At 39.4% G+C, this 22,840-nt stretch overlaps 1 protein-coding gene across 40 annotated transcripts in view; it reads left to right on the top strand.

Annotated features, from left to right (window-relative positions):
* LOC138761651 (poly(rC)-binding protein 3) overlaps positions 1 to 22,840 on the top strand; it is a 139,113-nt gene that overhangs the window by 14,672 nt on the left and 101,601 nt on the right. For 37 of the 40 annotated variants that reach the window (XM_069934162.1, XM_069934173.1, XM_069934166.1 and 34 more), the window contains exon 2: positions 19,940 to 19,997. The exons of 1 other annotated variant lie outside the window; for it this stretch is intronic. The gene's annotated coding sequence lies outside the window, so the exon portion shown is untranslated. The remainder of the gene's footprint in view (positions 1 to 19,939; positions 19,998 to 22,840) is intronic. 2 more of the 40 variants (XM_069934136.1, XM_069934140.1) reach the window with 1 other exon arrangement.

The following is a 22,840-nucleotide window of genomic DNA, read 5'->3' as shown; positions in this document are numbered from 1 at the left end:
TTGGTGCTCATTATGTGTAACACTAGTTTGTCTTCGATGAAAGGAAGGAGCAAAACACCTACAATTTCTTTTGGACAAGTTTCAGGTCAGCTGGATTGAATGTTTAGTTTATGTCATCCCTAGAACAGAACAGGTTCTTCTGCAAACAGACCAACATCTCCAGCAAAACAAGTATAGAGTATAGGAGTACAATGAAAAGATCTAGAAAAGATGAGTGCTGCTGTATGCTTGTATCTTTAAAATTATGGAAAGAGAGAGGCTAATGGCTGCAATTAGGATAATTTTGAATGTGAAAAGGAACAAAAGGCTGAAATAATGGGTCCTGTGGGTTTGAATACTCTGGAGAGAACTGCAGACAATGGGAAGGATCAAGTTGGCTAGTTTTTTCCTGGTCAACTTGAGTTTCATTTTGATTCCATGCCACTTATCTCTTTACAGAAGCACAGTGCTGCTCTTGTAGGCAAATTTAATGACAATACTGAACTTGAGAATGTACATCTTTAACATAACATCCCAGCTCCTGTACTCAATACTTTGATTTATGAAAGCCAATATGGCAAAAACTCTCTTTACAACCATAACTACCTGTGATGTCACTTTCAGTGAATTGTGTATCTGTATTCCAAGATCCCTCTGTTCAACCACATTACTCAGTACCCTACCATTTACTGTGTATGTCCTTTCAAGGTTTGTCCTTCCAAAATGCAGCACCTCACACTTGTCTACATTAATTTTCCATTTGCCATTTTTCCAGCTGATCCAGATCCCTTTGCAAGCTTTGAAAACCTTTGCTGTCCACAGTGCCTCCAACCTTGGAGTCATCTGAAACTTGCTGATCCAATTTACTACATTATCATCCAGATCATTGATATAGATGACAAACAACAATGGTCCCAGCACCGATCCCTGAGGCACACCACTAGCCACAGGCCTCCAATCTGAGAAGCATCATCCAGCACTGCTCTCTTGCTTCTCCCTTCTAGCTGTTGTCGAATCCAATTTATTACTTCACTATGAATACCAAGCCTCTGAACCTTCCTGAATAGCTAACATGTGGGACTTTATCAAAGGCCTTACTAAAGTCCAAATAGACAACATCTATAGCCTTTCCTTAGTCAACTTTCCTGGCAACTTCCTTGAAAAATTCAATAAGGTTGGTTAAACATGGCCTACCATGCACAAAGCAATGTTGACTACTCCTAATTAGTCCCTGACCATCCAAATACATGTAGGTCTGATCTCTTAGAACACCGTCCAATAATTATAGGCTTACTACCTTTGGAGCCTCTTTCAAATATCAGAACAATGTGAGTTACCCTCCAATCCCCTGGCACCACACCCATGGCTAAGGATATTTTAAACGTTTCTGCCAAAGCCCCTGCATTTTCTACACGAACCTCCCTCAAGGTCTGAGAGAATATCTCGTTATCCACCCTTATGTGCTTTAAGACAGCAAGCATTTCCTCCTCTTTAATCTGTATAGGTTCCATGGCCTCTGCTTGTTTTCCTTACTTCCCATGGATCAGCCAGTTTACAAAATGAATACTGATGAAAAAAAAATCACACCTCTCCCATCTCTTTTGGCTCTATACAAAGCCAACCACTTTGATTTTCTTGGGGATCAATTTTGACCCTTACTCTCCTTTTGCTCTTAATATACCCATAGAATTTTACTTTGTCTGCCAAAGCAACCTCATGTCTTTTAGCCTTCCTGATTTCTTTGAGGTTTTACTTGCATTTTTAATATTCAAGTACCTCATTTGCTCCATGTTGCCTATACCTGCTGTACATCTCAAGCAGATCCCTTTTTTTTTAATCCTGATGAGCATACAAACTTTACTCTCAAAATTCACCTTGGAAAGTCTTCCATTTACCTTGCACATCCTTCCCTGAAAACAACTTAATCCAATCCATGCATTCTAGATCCTTTCTCATTTCCTCAAAATTGGCTTTTCTCCAATTTAGAATCGCAACCCAAGGCCCAGACCTATCCTTCATTATTAAATTTGAAACTAACGGCATTATGATCACTGGACCCAAAATGTTCCCCTGCACATACTTCTGTCACCTGTTCTGTCTCATTCCCTAATAGGAGATCCAGTATTGCACTCTCTCTAGTTGGTACCTCTATATATTGATTTAGAAAACTTTCCTGAACACATTTGACAAGCCATCTAGCCCTCTTGCAGTCTGGGAGTCCAAGTCAATATGTGGAAAGCTAAAATCTCCTACTATCACAACCTTACGTTTCCTGCATTTGTCTGCTATCTCTTTATAGATTCGCTCCTCAAATTCCCACTGACTATTGGGCAATCTATAATACAACCCCATGAGGGTGGACATTCCCATTCTTCAGCTCCTCCCATATAGCCTTAGTAGATGAGCCCTCTGGTCTATCCTGCTTGAGCACAGCTCTAATATCTTCCCTGATGAGCAATGCTATTCCTCCCCTTTCATTCCTCCCCCCCCCCCCTCAAATAAATTAAAAACCTCTATCACTTAGCAAAGTTTTAAAAAAAAATGCATGGGAATTAAGTGACACCAACCTGGAACCAGACAGCACAGCACCAAAGCATCTAAACACCATAATTCTTTAGGTGTTTATGGAAGAAAGTTGTATTCAATACATTTTTAATTTTTTTATATACAGATTTGAACAGATGGCCTGAATTATTGCAGTATAGTTTACTCTCGTACTCAGCAGTTTAGCTACCAATTAAAGGCGATTATCCTCCACATCTTGATGTTCTCAGAAAGCTACACAGGGTTCAGATTAACCTCAGTACATTCCACCCTCAAAGCTGCCTAACCTTGATTAACAATTAAGCAGTGGTCATTGACTGTCAAGTGGAAAATGCTAGTCAGCTAACACTTGAGGATCACCCTAAGTTATCACACCTTATTGTTTACACTTAAATTACATTGGGATAACAATTTACAACATTCAAGGAACATTCAAACAAGGCGGCATATACGTTATGAGAGTATTCAAGTTGATGTTTAAAATATAGTCAACAAGTTTGAAGCAAAATCTTTTGAGATAAAAACTTTAACTAGCAAGTAGCAGGCAAGGTGCCCTTTATATTTTTTCTCTGCTCATCATTTTATTAACAATTAAATACAATTTTTTCCCCCAAAACTGGATTTCACGCAAATTTAAAAATATTTATTTTCAAGTAATCTATTGTACATTAATGATTAGGACAATACTATCCACAATGAAGTCACATTTTATTTTGAGATAGAAACTAAATCAAACAGGAGCTCAAATTTCTCCAGATTTGTAGTTGGCCTTACTGACAGATTTAAGTAGAATATTGGACACTTTGGAAAAGAGAAAAATATACATCTCTTGCAGTCAAGTTTTCTGATGTACCATTTGAAAGTCTGTTCAACATGTACCATGTCTGAATACACCATCAAACAAGGTAGATGGAAAGGCAATATTTTTAAAAACTTGTTGCATCTGAAAACTTTGAACAGTTCTATTCTTAGAGGAATTAAATATTTAGAATAATTCTCAGTTTGACTATCATTTCTCAGCACAAAGTCTTTGAGGCATGTGTACATAGTATGTCTAGATAGTTATGAAATTCACAACAAGTGAAATTACTGTCTTTAAATAAAAAGGTATACATCTTCAAGAGAATTAAAAGGATATTGGGTGAGGACAATAACTCAATAGTTGAATAAAATCATGCTTGGTAGAATTTGATTTTTAACTTGAGCATGTTTGTAAGGGTTAAAATGACTTGCAAGCTTATTCTGTAATAAGCAGGTAGATATTGTTTACGCATTCCAAGAGTGCCTCCTAGGTTCAAGGTTATGGCTAGCTTTTTTTTTTAAGATGATCAGTTTTGAATTTTCATTTGTTCTGTAAGAATGGAGATGGTCCGAATAATTTTATTGATCATTATGGCCATCATTTAAGTATTGTTTTAATTGTTTAACATAGTTTTAATCATATAAGAAAGTAATGTAGTTACTGAGATGTAAGGTTTTAATAAACTGAAAAAGTCAATACACTTTAGAATGGACCTTTCTTTGAACGAGTCATAAACAATGGAACTCTGCTCTATCCAAGCAATTATAAAGGAAGATGGCCACAATAATGCTTGTTCTTTTCCCTGAGTTTAGTAAAATTTAAAACATTGCAGAATATATTATCAATTAAATTTTGAAAAAGGGTCCTAACCCTAAATGTTGATTGTCATTTTCTCTTCATGGACAATACCTGTTGACTCCTTCCAGCTTCTCAATGCTTGCTCAAGTTTCCATCATGTTGGAAGAGAACTTTAAAAAAAAAAATTCTTTCTAAGGATAAATACACCAAGTGTTTAAAATTGGTCCATTACTCTTCCATTTGTTCACATCATTCACTTGTAGAGCACATTTTTCTAAAAATAAGTTAACCAAGATTTTTCATGCTATCAACCCTTTGTGACAGATGTTGTAATGGGGTTGATTCTTTATTTCATATCCTTTTTTTCTGTTCAGCATTATATCACTATTGGAAGGAAATTTTAATGCATTTTCCCATATTTTCTCCATTACTATTCAATATCCTCCCATTACAGCTTTATTTGGTGTGGTGATAGAGAACAGGTGATTATCGGTGCTGGATTACCATGTGATAGCTTTTGCTACTTCAGTGGCTATAAGATCTATTTTGCTAAGATGAAAGGACTTCCCTCCCAGTTATGCACAATGGATGACCCACATCTAACCACAAAGTTTAGATGTAATGTTTTGAAAACTGAAGTTGTTTGATAAAAAGTGGCACACTTTTAAAGAATATTTTAATATTTAATGAATCAACAGTTTACAATTTTGTATATAACATATGAAACATTTATAATCTCTTCCTGAATTTATTTACATATAAGGCAATTCACCAACTTACCATTAGTGTTACCCTTTTAGTGTTTTAAGGTGTCCCAGCGGCTTTTACTTTTTAGTTCAGGGGTTATAGATTTAGGATAAGTTAGTTACTGGTGTTTTTTTTCTGCGGGAGCAAGAGATACAATAGTGAATTCTGTTTGTTAGTTTATCATTATTTGCGATGTTCATCTTTATTCTAGGATACATAGTAATTATTTTGTACCTCTACAGTATATTTTTCTTCTTGCAATTTGGGGGTTGTCAGTTGTTACAAGCCCAGAGGACCCCAAAGCTCAGCAGCAATAGAAATTCACCAAGACAAATGGTTATTTAAGCAAAAGTTTCTTCTAATTTTCTTTAAACATAAAAACACGATCAAACTTTAATTTATTGCTATTAACTTAAATAACTCTCTTCTAATTCAAAGTGCACGTGTGCGTAATGTTATATGTTCAAGAAAGTTATTTGATTCACAGTCCAATCCAACTTCTCACTCCTCCAAGTTCAGTGGTATCAGGCAATTCTTATTCTGTGCGCACAATTTAACATTTATGAATTTTCACCAGACTCTGGTGTTTAAAGGTAAATGGTTCTTGTTGGTTTCAGGAAGGTTGCTGTTGGTTTCAGAGAGTTACTTGTTGTTCGTTGGACACATAAACTGATTCCCTCTGATCAGTTACTTCAGTGTCTTGCTGAATAAACGTGCCCCATCATGGGTTTTCCAAATGATAACTTCTTCCAGGTCACCACAGAGTTCCTCTTGTTTCCCTTATTTAAGGAGAAACATTCAAGCCAGCCATTTCTTCTTGAGTGAAATTCAAGGGTTTTCAACAGACTGAACTCCGAACTCACAACTTGTCTTCAATAAGCCTGCCAGCTTCCCATGTTGCAGCCTCCAAAAACTACTGCAGAACTCTGTTCTCTCTCTCTAAAGCCCCTTTCACACTTGCAACCCAATAAATCGGCTGTTCACTGGCCCGGGATAGGAATGGGGGTTTGGCCTTTCACACAAGACCACTCCTAACTGGAACACTTGTATACTTGCAAGGTATACAAGTGGTATAGAAGTGGTGTTTGGCCTGTTCTACTTTTAATGGGAAGTGCATGCAGTGTACTTGCCCGTTTCACATTCGCCTGATCTCAATGCCGGTGTCTGCAGATGCCAGGGATTGTACTAGGGGTTGAGGCTGGCAATCCCCATCGTGAGATGACATAATCTGACACTGCCATTGAGCAGATTTTGCTTTCTCCTTTGGCTTGGCTTCGCGGACGAAGATTTATGGAGGGGGTAAAAGTCCACATCAGCTGCAGGCTCGATTGTGGCTGACAAGTCTGATGCAGGACAGGCAGACACGGTTGCAGCGGTTGCAGGGGAAAATTGGTTGGTTGGGGTTGGGTGTTGGGTTTTTCCTCCTTTGCCTTTTGTCAGTGAGGTGGGCTCTGCGGTCTTCTTCAAAGGAGGTTGCTGCCCGCCGAACTGTGAGGCGCCAAGATGCACGGTTTGAGGCGATATCAGCCCACTGGCGGTGGTCAATGTGGCAGGCACCAAGAGATTTCTTTAGGCAGTCCTTGTACCTCTCCTTTGGTGCACCTCTGTCTCGGTGGCCAGTGGAGAGCTCGCCATATAACACGATCTTGGGAAGGCGATGGTCCTCCATTCTGGAGACGTGACTCACCCAGCGCAGCTGGATCTTCAGCACCGTGGACTCGATGCTGTCGGCCTCTGCCATCTCGAGTACTTCGTGTTAGGGATGAAGTCGCTCCAATGAATGTTGAGGATGGAGCGGAGACAACGCTGGTGGAAGCGTTCTAGGAGCCGTAGGTGATGCCGGCAGAGGACCCATGATTCGGAGCCGAACAGGAGTGTGGGTATGACAACGGCTCTGTATTCGCTTATCTTTGTGAGGTTTTTCAGTTGGTTGTTTTTCCAGACTCTTTTGTGTAGTCTTCCAAAGGCGCTATTTTACACGTTACTTTAAAGGCCGATTGGCATTCGATTCCTGGGATCACTGGCAAGTGATCACTGGCAAGTGTGAAAGGGGTTTATTGTTGTTTATTCTTTCCTCTGTTGTTTATTCTTTCCTCTCATTGGTTGGAAAAACCAGAACACCTCCCCAAGGATCCAAAACACAATCCTTGAAAGATCTTATCAGCACTTTGATCCTGGACTTTTTATTTGTACCTGCTTTTGAAATTCCTTCCAAAGCAGTTCCATTGTCTTTTGCAAAGCCACTGATGTCTGCATGTCTTCTTCTCTCTTTGGCTTGGCTTCGCGGACGAAGATTTATGGAGGGGGTAAAAAGTCCACGTCAGCTGCAGGCTCGTTTGTGGCTGACAAGTCCGATGCGGGACAGGCAGACACGATTGCAGCGGTTGCAAGGGAAAATTGGTTGGTTGGGGTTGGGTGTTGGGTTTTTCCTCCTTTGCCTTTTGTCAGTGAGGTGGGCTCTGCGGTCTTCTTCAAAGGAGGTTGCTGCCCGCCAAACTGTGAGGCGCCAAGATGCACGGTTTGAGGCGTTATCAGCCCACTGGCAGTGGTCAATGTGGCAGGCACCAAAAGATTTCTTTAGGCAGTCCTTGTACCTTTTCTTTGGTGCACCTCTGTCACGGTGGCCAGTGGAGAGCTCGCCATATAACACGATCTTGGGAAGGCGATGGTCCTCCATTCTGGAGACGTGACCCATCCAGCGCAGCTGGATCTTCAGCAGCGTGGACTCGATGCTGTCGACCTCTGCCATCTCGAGTACTTCGAGCTTAAACAAAGCTCTTGCATTTTAAATGAGATGGAAATGTAAGTAACTGTTTGTGAAGTGTCCTACACTAAACCCCCCAATCTATCTCTTTTAAGTCTCTTTCACACTTCCATCTCACTAAATTGGCTGTTCAATGTCTTGGGGTAGGAATGGGGGTTCGGCTTTTCATACTTGACCACTCCTAACTGGGACACTGAATGCTTTCACACTTGCAAAGAGTCATCCCTGGGGTTAGGACTGTTCTCCCTTCTAGTGATATCATGACACATCGAGTGATGGTGAACCTGCCCTAAAACCTGATCAATGTATTATAATCTCATATTTGAACAAAATTAATCATGCATAATTATAACATAATTAAGCTTTTTATGTACGGCACAGAATGAGTCCTTCAGCTCCTGTTGTTGTGCCGACCTATATAAACCTTTATAAGACATGTGGGAAAGTGCGAGCAATAAATAGTAAGAGCGGACAATTTTTAAACAGAATGGGAAAGTCGGTAGCGTTATCACGTACAGTTTAAACAGCATGGGGAAGTTGGTAGTGTCATCACGTACAATTTATAAATACTGTGGGGGGAATGCGATGGCGGACCTGCACACCCAGAATTCCATGCGGCAGAGAAAGGGTTGTATGCCTGGCTGCATACACGGAGCATTCATTGAGGGGGTTTCTCTGCCACACAGCATCTGGGAAGTCTGGTCCACCATTGCTTCTTTTTTCTCCACGGTCTTTATAAATTGTACGCTATAGTGCTACCAATTTTCCCACGCTGTTTAAAAATTGTCCACTATTGGTATTCATTCTCTCCCTCTCCCTCACACTGCGACTTTCCAATGGCAAAGTTTATACCTTCATTTTAATCTTTTCCTGAATTCGCGCAAAAAATTGGGTCATTTCAATCCCACAATACAATACCCCTTTCGCACTTGCCTGATTGCAATGCCAGGGATTGTGCTCGGGGTCAAGGCTGTCAATCCCTGGCGTGTGATGACATCATCAGATGCTAGCATGAGCTGATTTTGCTTTCACACTTGCTACTTTAAAGGCCAATTTGACTTTTGATTCCTGGGATCACTTGCATGTGTGAAAGGGGCATTAAAAACATTTATATATAATATTGTAGTGATAATTTGCACACTGTAAGTCACTTGCACTACCGATGGTTTTATTTTGAAAAGCCAGCGCTGCGCTTTACAAGGTGGCCCAGCCCTTAAGTCCCACCTGCGCCTGGGCGATGATGTCACGATGCAGCCGAGTGTGCGCCCCGTTTGAGCACAGGAGAAGATGCACTCGCTGGCGCAGCTCCACTGCCGCAGCTGTAGCAGTGCCGAGCCTGTTTGCCTGCATCTGTGTGCTGCCACACAACCTCCCCCGAACCGGCTCTAGCATTCCATTGCCCCTGAGCATAGTGGGGCCAGACCTTTGGGAGGTCGTCCCCAGCACTTGGGTTGTGCTGGCATGACTGGCTGGCTGAGGTAGAGATGTGCGGGCTTCAGCCAGTCAACTTTGAACAGTTCCTCCCTACCCCCAATGCCCAGCGTGAAAGTTTTGCCCATGCTGCGTAGGACTTTGTATGGGCCCTCATAGGGTTGTTGGAGGGTGATGGAATGCGGTCCATGGCGGACAAAAACAAAGTGTGGTTAATAAGTCCTGAAGAATGGATGTGGGCCAATGCCCGTGGTGTGAGGGTGGGGGGGAGGTGTGAGGGAGGCTAACCTATCTCATAGTTTTTGCATCACTGCTCTCCCCTCAGCACCTGGGTTTTGGGACAGTGGGAAGAATTCACCCGGCAGGATTAATGGGACACCATACACCAATTCTGCAGAGGAGGCCTGCAGGTCCTCTTTGGGTTCAGTTCGGATGCCCAGTAGGACCCAGGGGAGCTCATCCACCAGCTAGGGCTGGTTAAACAGGCCATGAGATCTTACTTCAGCTGGCAGTGGAAGTGTTTGATGCCTTTGGATTGTGGGTGCAGCTTAATGCCCAGGAGAGTTGCTAGCTGTGTCCATGGTGCAGATGTAAATTGTGCTCCTCTGTTGGTGGTAATATGAGCTGGTATCCCAAACCTTGCAATCAGTGCATGAGCAGTGCCCTGGCGCAGGAATCAGTTGAAGTGTCTTTTAACGGGATGGCTTCTGGTCATCTTTTGGTGTGGTCTACCACCATTAGCAGGTACTGGTTGTCCTGAGAGACAGGTAGTGGGCCCATGATGTTGACGTGTATATGCTCAAATCACCTCTTTGGAAGGTTGAACTGATGGATGGGGGTCTTGCCATGTCTGTGGACCTTGGAGGTCTGACACTGGGTGCGATTGCGGGTCAATGGGCAACTTGTTTTCTCAGGGCGTACCACACAAACCTCTCTGCCACCATGTGGGTTGTGGTCTTTATGGATGGGTGGGCAAGGTCACGGACAGTCTGGAAAACCTGGCACCTCCATTGCTGTGGTCTAACCGGGCATGATGAGCCAGTGGAAACATTGTACAGCAGTGTGTCAGAGCTGCCTGCCAGGTTGAAGTCTTCAAAGTAGAGGCTGGTGATGGGTGTGCAGAAAGTCTGTATTTCCATGTCCTCTTTTTGGGCCTGCACCAGTTAGGAGTAGTCCAGTCTGGGGGACAGGTTTGGATGGTGGGTCGAGAGAGGCTATCAGCCACAACGCTGTCCTTACTGGAGAGGTGCTGGATGGCAGTGCTGTTTGCCAGCCAGAGAGTGGGATCTCTTTGGCCCGTTAGTGTCTTCAGGGTGGTTGGTGGGATGGCACTGAATTCGGCATCTGTGTCAGCCAGGAACTGCCAGCCACTAGCCTTGTTGTTGACGTGCAATAGGCTATTGGTTTGGCCAGGGCTGTCTGCATCTTCGTGCTTGTGCCCCCTATCATTGGTGATTTAAAAACATCATTTAGTGTTTAGTGCCTCTGCTGGTTTTTTGGGGTGCGGTTGTGCTTGGTTCAGATGAGATTCAGTCTGCTGACCTGGGTGGGGACGAGTCAATTGGTGCATGGCATACTTGTTTTCGCGTTTCATGCGCCACAGAACGTCTGCTCTGGCCGCAACCTTGCATGGGTCTGAGAAATCTTCGTCTGCAGTTGTATGTCGCCTGGCATCTGTTCCAGGAAAGCCTGCTTAAACATGAGACATACTTGTAGCCCTCTGCAAGTACAAGCATTTCGTCCATAAGGGCAGATGGTACTCTATCACTTAAGCTATCTAGGTGCGTGAGCCTGGCAGCGCGCTGTGATCTGGACAAGCTGAAAGTACTTAGGAGTTTCTTGAAGGCTGGGTATTTACGTTCCTCCGGAGGTCATGTATCAGGTCTTCCACTCTGGCTGCAGTCTCTTGATCGAGGGAGCTGATGATATGAGAAAACATTGTCGAGTAGGACGTAATCTGCTGGAGGTGAAATTGTGCCTCCGCTTGCCTGAACCAAGTGCAAGGGCGAAGCGTTCAGAAGGTTGGTAATTTGATAGCCACTGCGTTGACTGCTGCAGCGTCCATGGTACAGAGTCCAGGATTGTCTGGGCTCGACAGGGTCACCAATTGTAGTGGTAGCTACTAAGGGAAGTGCACTTCCATAGCTTTTATTTTGAAAAGCCTGCGCTGCTCCCTACAAGACGGCCCATAAGTCCCTCCCACGCAAGGGAGAAGATGCACTTGGCAGTGCTATCTTGACACGGTTGCTGAGCAGCCGTGGTTACAGTGCGGAGCTGGTTCGCCTGCATCTCTGTGCACCGCCACAATATAAAATTTAATATAACCCATAACAGTGTGTGTGTGATTGTTTGTATGTATGTATATATGTGTGTATATGTATGTGTGTGTGTGTGTATATCTATATCTATATTTATATCTATATATAGATATAGATATAGATATATATATATGTATGAATGTATGTGTGTAAAAATTCAAATTATTAAAGTAAGACAAAGGATTCCATCATGTGTAGTACTTGGGCGGCACGGGCTTGTGGGCTGAAATGGCCCTGTTACCGTGCTGTATGTTTAAATATTAAAAAGAGTAATGATATGCAGTGGATAGATATTCCATTTCGTTTAGATTGTGCAATTGTTGGTTGTAATCTTTATGATTATACTTTTATGTATAATTAGAATTGGAAAAGAATGAAGCAAGCAGGGAATGTAACCGATCACAATGACCAATCACAATAGTTCTTTGCATCAAATGAATTGAAATGTAGAGATGTTTTCTAAAGTTTGTGGAGTTTTATGAAGAATGAAAGGAAAAGTGAAAATTAGACAGTTTAAAGGTAATTGTGGAAAATTACTCAAGAATAAGTGAAGTATATAATTGACCGAGATTAACCTATTAAAAGGATGTTTGTTGATTTTGCTAACTCTTCTTGGACGTACAGTACAGTATGATATTGAACCCTGATAGGTTTTATGGAAGATGCCTTATTGATAAATATTGCCATTGGCATCATGCAGAAGGGAAGATGATCCTGATCAGATCAAATGTAATAATAATTTTGATATTGGAACATTGAATACAAAGGTAAATGTTATGCAATTGCAAAAAAACTCAAGTGATGCACTTTGAATTCTAGATATAGATACACACTAAATAGAACAAGAAGCAATTTCTGTCATCTCAAATGCATTGCTGAACTGAGTGCATTGTGATGCTCATGTTTATAACATTGGCACTCTCACTCTCACTCTAACTCTGCCTTGCATCATCTGAGTCATGTTTTCCGTCATCTCTCGTCTCAATAGAAAATGTTGGTTTGAGGATAGTAGTTTTAAGGGATGCAGGTTACTGTTATGAATCACAATTTGCACTTATTGGTGAGATGAGTAAGCATCTATTGACCAGTGAAAATCCATCACACTTGCTTTGCATGGTTCCCAATTATTGAGAACCTCAAAGTTGCTGGCCTTTTGAATCACAACAGTGGCAGGATCTTTTCTGGTGGAATGGAGAGCAATCTAGATTGCAATCTAGCCCAGCTACAAAACTGGTTTTAAATGCAAGTAGTTCAGGCATATTTACTGACCTTGTTAGATTTCAAACATTTGAATATTTATGAAATTCACAAATATTTAAAAATTGTTTAAACTGTAAGTAATTTAAAATAAGCCTAAATGGTCAAAATAAGTTATTCAAGAGTAATTTTATCCTATTAAAAAAAAATTGGTAGCCAAATTGTATTCTTTTTTCAGCCAGTATCTTGTTTATAAAAATTTACTGCAATTATTTTACTTTCCCACAATACCAATTACTACTTTCCAACCCACACATTGACCTGAAGAAAGAGATGATTGAGCCCAGTAGCACAGCATGTAGACTAACTTCCTCAAAGCTGCAGTGACCCAGGTTCAATCCTGGCCTCTGCAGTTTGCACAGATGCTAACCTTTTCCAATTTTTTAGAGTTTTATAAAAGAAATAATGCCCTTTATTGTGGAAATGCTCTGCCATCACCTGTGGCAATGATCTACTTCTTGTGGTTTTGAAGGTGTACATGAGGGCTCTGAAGGTGAACAATTTCTTGGTTCTAAGGTTCCTTATTAAAGAACCTGAAACCATCAACCAGTAGCTGCAAAGATCTAAATTCAACAGGTAACCTGTCATTTAGTTCTGTAAAGTGGAATAATCAACCATATTGTGAGAGCTTTTCTTGTAAATGCTCATCTTAATGGATCATGTAGATTGCCTTAAAGCACAGAGAAGCTGGATGAAATCAGCCGGTCCATAGGAGGAAAATACATATTACAGATGTTTTGGGCCTGCTTGAGTCAGTAATGTCGATTGTCTCCCCAGTTGTACAAAGTTTTTATATCTGGAAAAGCTGATGTGGAAACACTGGAACTTGTTTCACAACATTTGTTTCTGTTTGATTGAAGTTCATTTCAGGAGATGTTTCCAGAATATGGAGTCCACTGAGCTCCCTGAGTCCAGCCTGAACCTGAGATTGGCATTAGTTTAGCCTTTTATGATGCTAAGTGACGGATATGTGATCATTTGACTGCCCTGGAACCTTATTTTCCAATTGAATGTCAAACTTGATGTGTTCAAATTGATTTTCCTGCATGTACTTGCCTGTGCAGTACAAAATAAACTGAGTATCTGATTCATACATCAAGGGCTACCAGCACATTCTTGCAAAATTAAATTTAAAGTTAGTAAAGAAAATCTATTTGCAAAGATAACTGGAAGGTAAATCTTGGGTTATGAGGTTTTTCTACCTTGGCTCATTCTATTTGTATCCTTTGTACAAAAATTGATTTAGACACTCATACAGCCTGGTAACAGGCCCTTCTGGCCTATGAGCCCGTGCCAGTCAATAGCATAATTTGACCTACAACCCCCGTATGTTTTGAAGGGTGGGAGAAAACAGAACACCTAGTGAAAACCTACGCAGATGGAGAGAGCGTACAAACTCCTTGCAGACAGCACTGGATTTGAACCCAGGTGTTGTCTGCAAGGAATTTGTATATTCTCCTTATTGCCACATGAGTTTCCTCCAGGTGTTCCGATTTCCTTCCACTTCAAAAGACATTTGAGGTTGATTGGTCATGTGGGTGTAATTGGATGGTGTGGGCTTGTGAGCTGGATGAGCCCATTATTGTACTGTATTGATAAGAGCTCTGTGCCCTTCAAACCTTGGAATAAATTTCAGGACCCCAATCTTGTTAAAAGCAGCACTATTTATTTTGCAAAACTTGAGAACTCTTAATAGATGGTGCGCTGTTACTGAGCATCTGGTCCTGCAGTAAGTGAGTCTGCCCAATGGTCAAATGCTTGCTTATAATAGTTTTTTTTTTACAGAATCAGAACCAGAATTTATTGTCATGAACATGACAAAATTGTTGTTTAGTGACAGCATCACAGTGCAAACATTTAGATAAAACACCTTGCAAAATGGAAAAAAATGCAAGAAAAATTTAGTGAAGTAATGGTTCATTGTTCATTCAGGAATCTGATGGCAGTGAGAAAGAAGCTGTCCTTGTGTCGTTGAGTGCTCATTTTCAGGCTCCTATACCTTTTCCCCAATGGTGGTAGAGTGAAGAGGCCATGGCCTAGGTGATGGGGAACCTTGAGGATGGAGGCTGCTTTCTTAAGTCTGTCTCTTGTAGATGTCCTTGTTGGAGTGAAGACATACCCATGGTGTTGCAGGCCCAGTTAACAAGCCTCTGGAGCTTATTTTTTCTCCTGAGTATTATTGGCACCTCCGTACTAGACAGTGATGTGACTTCTCTTGTCCTTAATCTCAGTCAGTGATCAAGCTGGTTTCTGTCTTTATCTTTTTTCTGAGTCTGGCATCAATCAATCACCTCTTGTAGATTTCCTCGATGGAGTGAAGACTGGTACCAGTGAGGCCTCAGGCCGAGTTAACCACCCTCTGGAGTTTTTTCTTGTCCTGAACGTTGGCATGTCCATACCAGACAGTGAGTGATGCAACTTCTCTTGTCCTTGATCTCAGTCAGTAGTCAAGAAGGTTCCTGTCTTTATCTCTTTTTTAAACTCTAACTGACATCAATCAGGCTTTGATCAGGCATTTCCAATTCTCTGCCAGAGCCCAAGAGATAGCACAGTCCCCAAAACTGAAATCTTTTACTAACCTAACATGGGGAACTAGCATCTCGAAATTAGTCACACTTTGTTTTCACACTGTTTCATTCATACCCAAGAGATAACTAATATGAGAGAGATGCATTACTCTAAACATTTAGCTTGTATATTTCATTGAGTTTTGTTCTTGTGAGTCACATAATCTCAGAAACTTGAGTTGAGGCTCATGGAGATTTACTGAAGAGATAATTTGTAAGAGACAAGAAGGCAGAAGATCCTGTTTTCATGAAACTTATTACATTCAGTTTGTATATTTCACCTCTTTGTTCCTGGAGTCACCTAATTTGAGGAATTCGCAGCTAAGGATGAGCAGACTGAGGTTTGCCTGAAAACACACATGATGTGACCTCTCACTTCTCTTACAGTACCCATGACCCTTTCTGAATTCTTTCATAAAGCAGCAAGGCACATGTGAATATTATTTAAAATTGACATTACATTAATATACACTAGGCAGACCCTTACTTCCACAGTATCTCCTTTAAAAAAAAAATCTCCATGTATATTTGTGCCCATAAATAAGAGAATTCCAAGTGACTAGCTTTATATTTTCAAGCCAATGTGATTAAGAAATAAAAGAGAAAATTCTCAATTTTATGAAGTGCTTTTTCAAAGGCTTTCTCCTCAAGTTTTTTTTGTTTCTTTGTTCTTGGGATCTAGAGAGAAGTGTGCAGTTACTCTGCCTGTGGGCTATGGACGATGTATAAAACATCAGCCAGAGTAAAAATATAGGTTCAAAAATAAACCTCGGTCTGTTTAATGGGGCCATAGATAACAAAAGTCAGATTTACTCTTCCTCGTGTGTTTGTTGAGAATCTTTAAACCTTCTGAACAATCAGCCTTGAGGGCAGCATTAAAAATTTGCATTGATTGGATCATTGTGCGTTCACCATTTATTTACGCGTAAGACTCGCTGTTCTGCTGTCTGAACGATACTAAACAAACACATTGGAAAAGAATTGATGCTAATGAGTCTACAGGAAATTATGAGAAAACACATTGGTACATGTGTGAAGTATTAATTAATGAAATCTTGAACATTGTTATTTACCATAAATTATAACTGTTCTTGGCAATTAATGTGCAGCAGTGCCTTTTCGCAGCAGCAGACATTTCATTTGGGGAAATGATCAATGGGAAGACCCTCTCAACATGTTTTGAATTCCCTTCACTGATTTTGCACTTTGTGTTAGAAATTCAGATGCTATTAAATGAAAGAAATTGGGTAGAAGGAATATTGAGACCTAATGCAAAAAAACAGCCATTTTTAATAATTGCATTTTCATTCAATTATATTCTGGAGGAGGAAAATCTTGTTCAGGCAGGGGCATTCATCCTTTATAATATGATGTGAGAACAACCATCATTGAGCATTTTGTCACAAGTTTGGGGAACAAATTTATTGCTCCCTCATTGACACAGTAAATGGAGAATATGAAATAACATTGTGAAGTGTGATGGGGAATGATCTAAATGAGAAGCAGGCAAAATATAGTCAGATAATTCAGCCAGTGAATTTGAAAATTGAAGGCAAGGAGAAAATATAGAAATAAAATGCTAGTCAGCATGGAATAGAAACATTTTCCAGAGGTATACAAATAATAAACTTCTAGTGAAAGGATGGATAGGGCCATATTACCTGGAAGGTAATATGAGTTGAGATTGAACACAATCTGAAATTCTTAGATTTTTGTAAGTGTAAATAATAGGCCGATAAGTGTTAATTAATGGGCTGAAATTTGGTAAGGAAGGTGTTTGGAAAGGCCTATATTTTCTTGGTCAGTAGCGACATCTTTAACATCTCCTTGAGAAGTGCTGTGGTCCCAAGATGCTTCAAAGCTGCCACTATTGTCTCCGTGCTGAAGAAGTAGTCTGTGTCCTGTCTCAATGACTACCGTCCTGTCGCACTTGCTTCTATCATCATGAGGCACATCAAGCTCCTGCTGCCCCCGTCATTGGACCCCCTGTGAAATGTGCTTAACATTCTCCAAAGTTTCTGCAAACTTCCTAAATATGAATTCTTAGTATTTCAAATAAGATCTGCTTTAAAATGTAACCCACTAATCTTACAAATCCTCCCAATATTTACCCATTACAATTGTCATATACTTTATTAACTTTAGCATCCATTTTACTTTCAGATCTTCTGATATCACTTCTAACTAGCTTTAATTCATCCATAATAATAGTTAAGGGGTCTTTAGTAGAAGTAGCAGCTTTAATTTTCTGACTTACTCTCTCCTTCTCTTCCAGCAATTCCTCCAGGCTTAAAATTTCTTCTTCCTCTTCCTCTCTCATAGCTCCCTTCTTCTCCCTCCTCCCATTGCTCTTCTTCCATTCTCTCTTCAATTTCAGCAGACTATTCTTTTTCTTGTATCTTCCACGGCTCTCTGGGATCCTGGCCTACAGCTTTTATGGGCCATTCTGCTAAGGCCCTTCATTGCTCCCAATCGTGCTTGCGTGGTTGCATCACTCCCTTCCCTGAATCGTCCAGGGATCCCTGTTGTTGCAGGGATGCCACTGCTCACTGCGAGGCGAGTTGAGAGGCTCTCTTCGAACGGAGAGCAATCATTATTCCAGGTCCCAACTTCATCATAAAGGTAGGCCCTTCTTTATCTTCACTCTGTTTTTCTAATTGCTCAACCTTTTCTTCCACTGCTTTGACCTGCTTGGGTGGCATTTTTATGTAGTCTCCAGTAATTCACCTTTACTTAAGATGAGTTTTCAAGCTCATCTCATCATTTTTTTCATGGAGGAACCAGATTTCTCATCCTGGCCTTGTGTCATCACATGATGTCCTCCACACCTCCTCTTCCTGCAAAAGTTCATTCCCCACCCTCCATCCTTACTACATTCTAAAGAGGATTTATTTAGAGCATCCTGTACAACTGCATCACCGCCTGGTTTGGAAGCAGTAACACCTCAGAGGATAGTGAAGTTAATGTAAAAAAAAAATCATCAGGGGCTTTTCCTACCATGATGGACATCTACCACACACAATGCAAGCGGAAAGCAATAAACATTGTGAAGAATTGCACACACCCCTCTTGTAAACTTTACTCCCATCGGCCATTTGGTAGTAGGTACCTTAGCACTCAGGCCCTTGTGTCCAGATTGAATAACAGTTTTCGCCGCCCCCCCTCCCCCACCAAGCATCAGGCTCATGAATTCCCAGAACATGTGTGGATAATATACCGTGGACTTTTATTGCATATGTCTTAATATTTTAACTTGTATTTATGTAAATCTGCTCTGTGGTCTTGGAGAAACGCTATCTCATCTTTACTGAACAATGCATGGTATTAACGCCAAATAAAGGTGACTTGACTAGACATGGTAGGATGTTGGCTTAAAGGAAGTTTGAGAAGAGTTATTTGTTTTTTCCAGACTGGAAAGTGGTAAACATTGGAATTTTATTTTGGAAATTTGCATTAGAAGGAGAAACCTATCAGAATTGTGGGTATTATGGATGGATGGATGGAAGTGACCCTGGGACTTCTCAACATTCACTCTGAATTCCACGAAATCTCTGGCTGCAGGTCGAAGCTCAGGCAGTGTTATGTCATCTATTTCCTATCCCTAGAATGATGAATGTATGTTGAGCACCCATCAGGACAAAGTGTTGACATGATTGAGTGTAGGGTGTTCTGGGTGAGGGATTTCAAAATTTACCTGTTAATTCAAAATTTCCCATGTTCACTTGTGTTGGAAATTAATTGTGCTGTATTTGGAGCCATTTTTGAAAATTGTTGGCATTTGAAAACTTTTGAGTTTTGAGGCAACATTAGAAAAAAGTAATTTTCCTGTTTGGAATGCAAGGCCCATGTAGGAGTTTTAAGGTTTTGGATTCAAACAGGCCCTTTGGCCTACCCTGTCCATGCTGACCATCAAGCATTAAAAAAACTTATAATCTTGTTTAAGTTCCTTGCAAGCTATTTTTACATGAAAACAATAAATTAATATGACAGTAATATTTCTAGTTTATGTTATAACCTTGTCATTCTGCAATTACTAGGAACTTGAAAGGTATCACAGATCTTTAGTTCTTTGTATCCGTCATCAATTGTTTTTTTGACATTGTATTTACTGCATAAGTAGCTTTTTAGTATTCAACAGCTGTGGAGGTGATGTGCTGCTATTCTCACCACTCTTAAATGGGTCAGAAACAAAGCTCAATTTTTCACGTAATACCTTGTTTAAACAGCTTCTGAGGGAATAGTGTGACCTGATTTTTGTTATTAGAAATGTGGATATAAATTTGAACCATGTTTTAAAATCTTTTAACCAACCCAGCACTGTCTGAAAGGAGTTGTACCTTCTCTGCATGGGTTTCTTCCAGGTACTCTGGATTTACCCCACCCTTTAAAACATACGGGTATTTGGGCTACACAGACATTGTGGGCTGGAAGGGCCTGTTTACTGTGTTGTGTGTCTAAATTTTATTTAAAAATTGAAATGTAAAAGTTAGATTTTAATGAGCAAATGGTGATCAAAGTTCCCATAAGGCAATGGTGCCGCATAATTTCACCACCTTGGAATTTATTTTGCTTTCACAAAGTAAAAACTAATCTAATTTATTCATAAAGGTGGATAATGACTACAATCTTGTTCACTCAGTCTAGAGTGAATGTATAAAGTTAGCAATCAATTGATAGTAGTTGAGTTGATACTGTATTTAAAATATTATTTCCTTTTTCCCACCTCCCCAAGTTTAGTTGATTCTTCAATACTGCCAGAAATTGTTGATCATCACCTCAATAACAATAAGGTAAGAATCAGTTAAAATCAAATGTACCTCCTTTATTGCACAAAATGATGGAGAAACTCAGCAGGTTACGCAGCATCTATAGCCCTATGTCTGCAGACTTTACTGCAAAAAGAAAAGCAAGCAAGTGGCCTTGATGTGGTGTGATTTCAAGTTTAAAGTCATGCACTTGGATGCCATGGATGGAATTTTCCAAGGGAAAATGTAATTTAGGTGTGGTAGTCTGATTAAACAAGGAAGGAAGAAAATAATGTTGGTGAAAACAAACTGTAAGGAAATTACCAGGTATTTTAATTGGACCTAAATTGGATCACTTTTGGAGATTTTTGACCGGAAATGTCGAGTTGTAACATGCTCAAGCTTTGATCTTTCACAGGTGTTTATTATTGGATCAATGGATGATTAAATTAAAAGTTTAAGAATATGTTCTTGTAGTTTCTACAAGAACCAAAACAGCATAAATGAAGATTTCAGTCATACCAGACTTAGTCTGTCCAGATCAATTATGTTCTAATTTCTCCCTCTCCCTTGGTACATTTTCTGCTTTGGGTGTTGATGATCATGAAATTCATATTTTTCAGTCTTGATACCTTAAAGTAATTATTTTTTTTACCTAGAAGTGTAGCATTATCTGTTTACAACACACAGAATCCACAGAAAATTTATAATTGAGTAAGCCATTGCTTTATATTAATCTTCATACATCTCACAACCTTTATGTATGAAGTAATATTTACCTGTAATTAACAATTAATAAATATTTTACACCTGGGCAATCTTGCTTAGGTAAAATGTATGTTCAAAAAAAATGAAGATTTTGAAACTATCACTTCATTTCCTGTATTGTCTTATTGACTTTGTATTTCAGTTGGTGAGGGTGATGATGTGTGGAATAAGACATTTTTTAATATTTAATTTTGATTTTTTTTCAAAAATATACATAATAAAATCTTCAATATCACTATTTTAAAACATTTTCTTACAAATAATGTAAACAAAACAGCGCATCCCCATCGCATTTTCTACTGCTTGGTCCAGAACATCCATTAAACAGGGCATTAATAATTCTTTTCTCTTCTACTTTTGGAGGTTTAACATTTGACAAAAATTCTTCCACCTTGTTCTCGTCTCCTAGTAATTCTGATTTGTATAATTTCTTGTAATATTGTCGAAAGATGTCATTGATTTCCTTTTGTTTACATGCTAGACTATCTATCTCTGTTTTTATATCATTTATTATTCTTGTTGACTCCTCTGCTTTAATTTTCCAAGATTTATGTGCCAATTCATAATATGGTTGTTTAGTTTTTAAGATAGGTTTTTCTGTTCTATATATTTGTATTGTATTATATCTTAGCTTTTTATTCTCCAGTGGTCTATATTTTTCTTGCAGTCCTGTTCTTTGATTTTTTTTTCTAATTCCATATCTTTCTCCAAACTGTTTATTTCTGCCATATATTCTCTCAATATTTTTTGCATAGTATATAATTTGTCCCCTCAAATATGCTTTGAGTGTGTCTCATATATAAAAAAAACTTAATAGTATACGGCTGATTTTCACAAAATATTTCTATCTGTCTCTGTAAATGAGCAGAAATCTGTTATTTTAAGTAGCATGGTATTGAGATGCCATCTATGTACATTTTCTTGCTTTGCCATTATTGCAATAGTTAATGTTAGTAGTGAGTGATCTGATGGGAGCCTTGCTAGATATTCTGTTTTTCTCTACTTTTTGACTGGGCAGACGTTAAAAATAAGTAATTTCTTGTATGTGAATCGTGCACCCTTGAGTGAAAGGAGTAGTCTCTGTGGGATTTAATTGCCTTCCTATAGCGATAAGATTTAGATCCTTCATATACAAAATTGTGGTTTTTGCTGCTTTCGCCCTCATTACTATTCTTGCAGATTTATCTAGTATTGGGTCCAAGCAAAAATTAAAATCCCCTCTGACCAATATATTTTGTCTTCCCTCTGCTGTTTTTAAGAAGATATCCTTCATAAAGGCTTCATCATCATCATCATTTGTGATATAAATTTTCATAAATATCCATGCTTCATAAATTTTTCAATGCACCATAACATAGATTCTGGCTTTGCCAATCGATGTATTTTCTATTAATACTTGTGTATTTTTATTAATTAGAATCACTACTCCTCTTGCCTTTGAGCCAAAAGAAGACAATATTATTTGTCCCACCCATCCTCTTTGTAACTTATCATGTTCTAATTTAGTAAGATGCATTTCCTGCAGAAAGATTATACCCGCTTTTAATTTCTTTAGATATGCCAAGATCCTTTTTCTTTTCACTGGCCCATTTATCATTAATATTAAGACTAATAAACTTTAGTGTTTTATCCATACCATTTTTCAAATAAATATTGTATAACAATAAAATCTTTCCAATTTTAAAAATAATACCTTAACATTTCCCCTTTAAGAAACCCACACATGTTGTGATGGGATAAGATTTGAATGAGATTGGTCTGTATAATTTGACATTATTTGATTGAACATTTTTCAAAGCAGGTCCTCAGTCTTTATTCTGAGGACACATAAATCATGAATGTATACTGCAACTTGCATCACAACATAAAAGCATCTGAACACTGATAAGAATGGTTGAAATCTGATGCTTGATCAATTTCTGAGAAAAATTTAGCCTTTAGCATTGAGTAGAGGTAAGTAAAATGGTGACTTAATGAAGACTGTGTATAGAACAGAAAAGAATACAGAAGTTTTTATTGTGACTGTCAAGGCCTTGAGACATTTCAATTGCTTTGCAGCAAATTAAGTAATTTATAAAGTTCAATCAGGGTAGTGAATTTCACAATTCTCATCCACTTAA

The sequence above is a fragment of the Narcine bancroftii genome, chromosome 4 (assembly GCF_036971445.1).
Source record: "Narcine bancroftii isolate sNarBan1 chromosome 4, sNarBan1.hap1, whole genome shotgun sequence".
Lineage (NCBI taxonomy): Eukaryota > Metazoa > Chordata > Chondrichthyes > Torpediniformes > Narcinidae > Narcine > Narcine bancroftii.
This window is presented reverse-complemented; position numbering and strand designations above follow the sequence as displayed.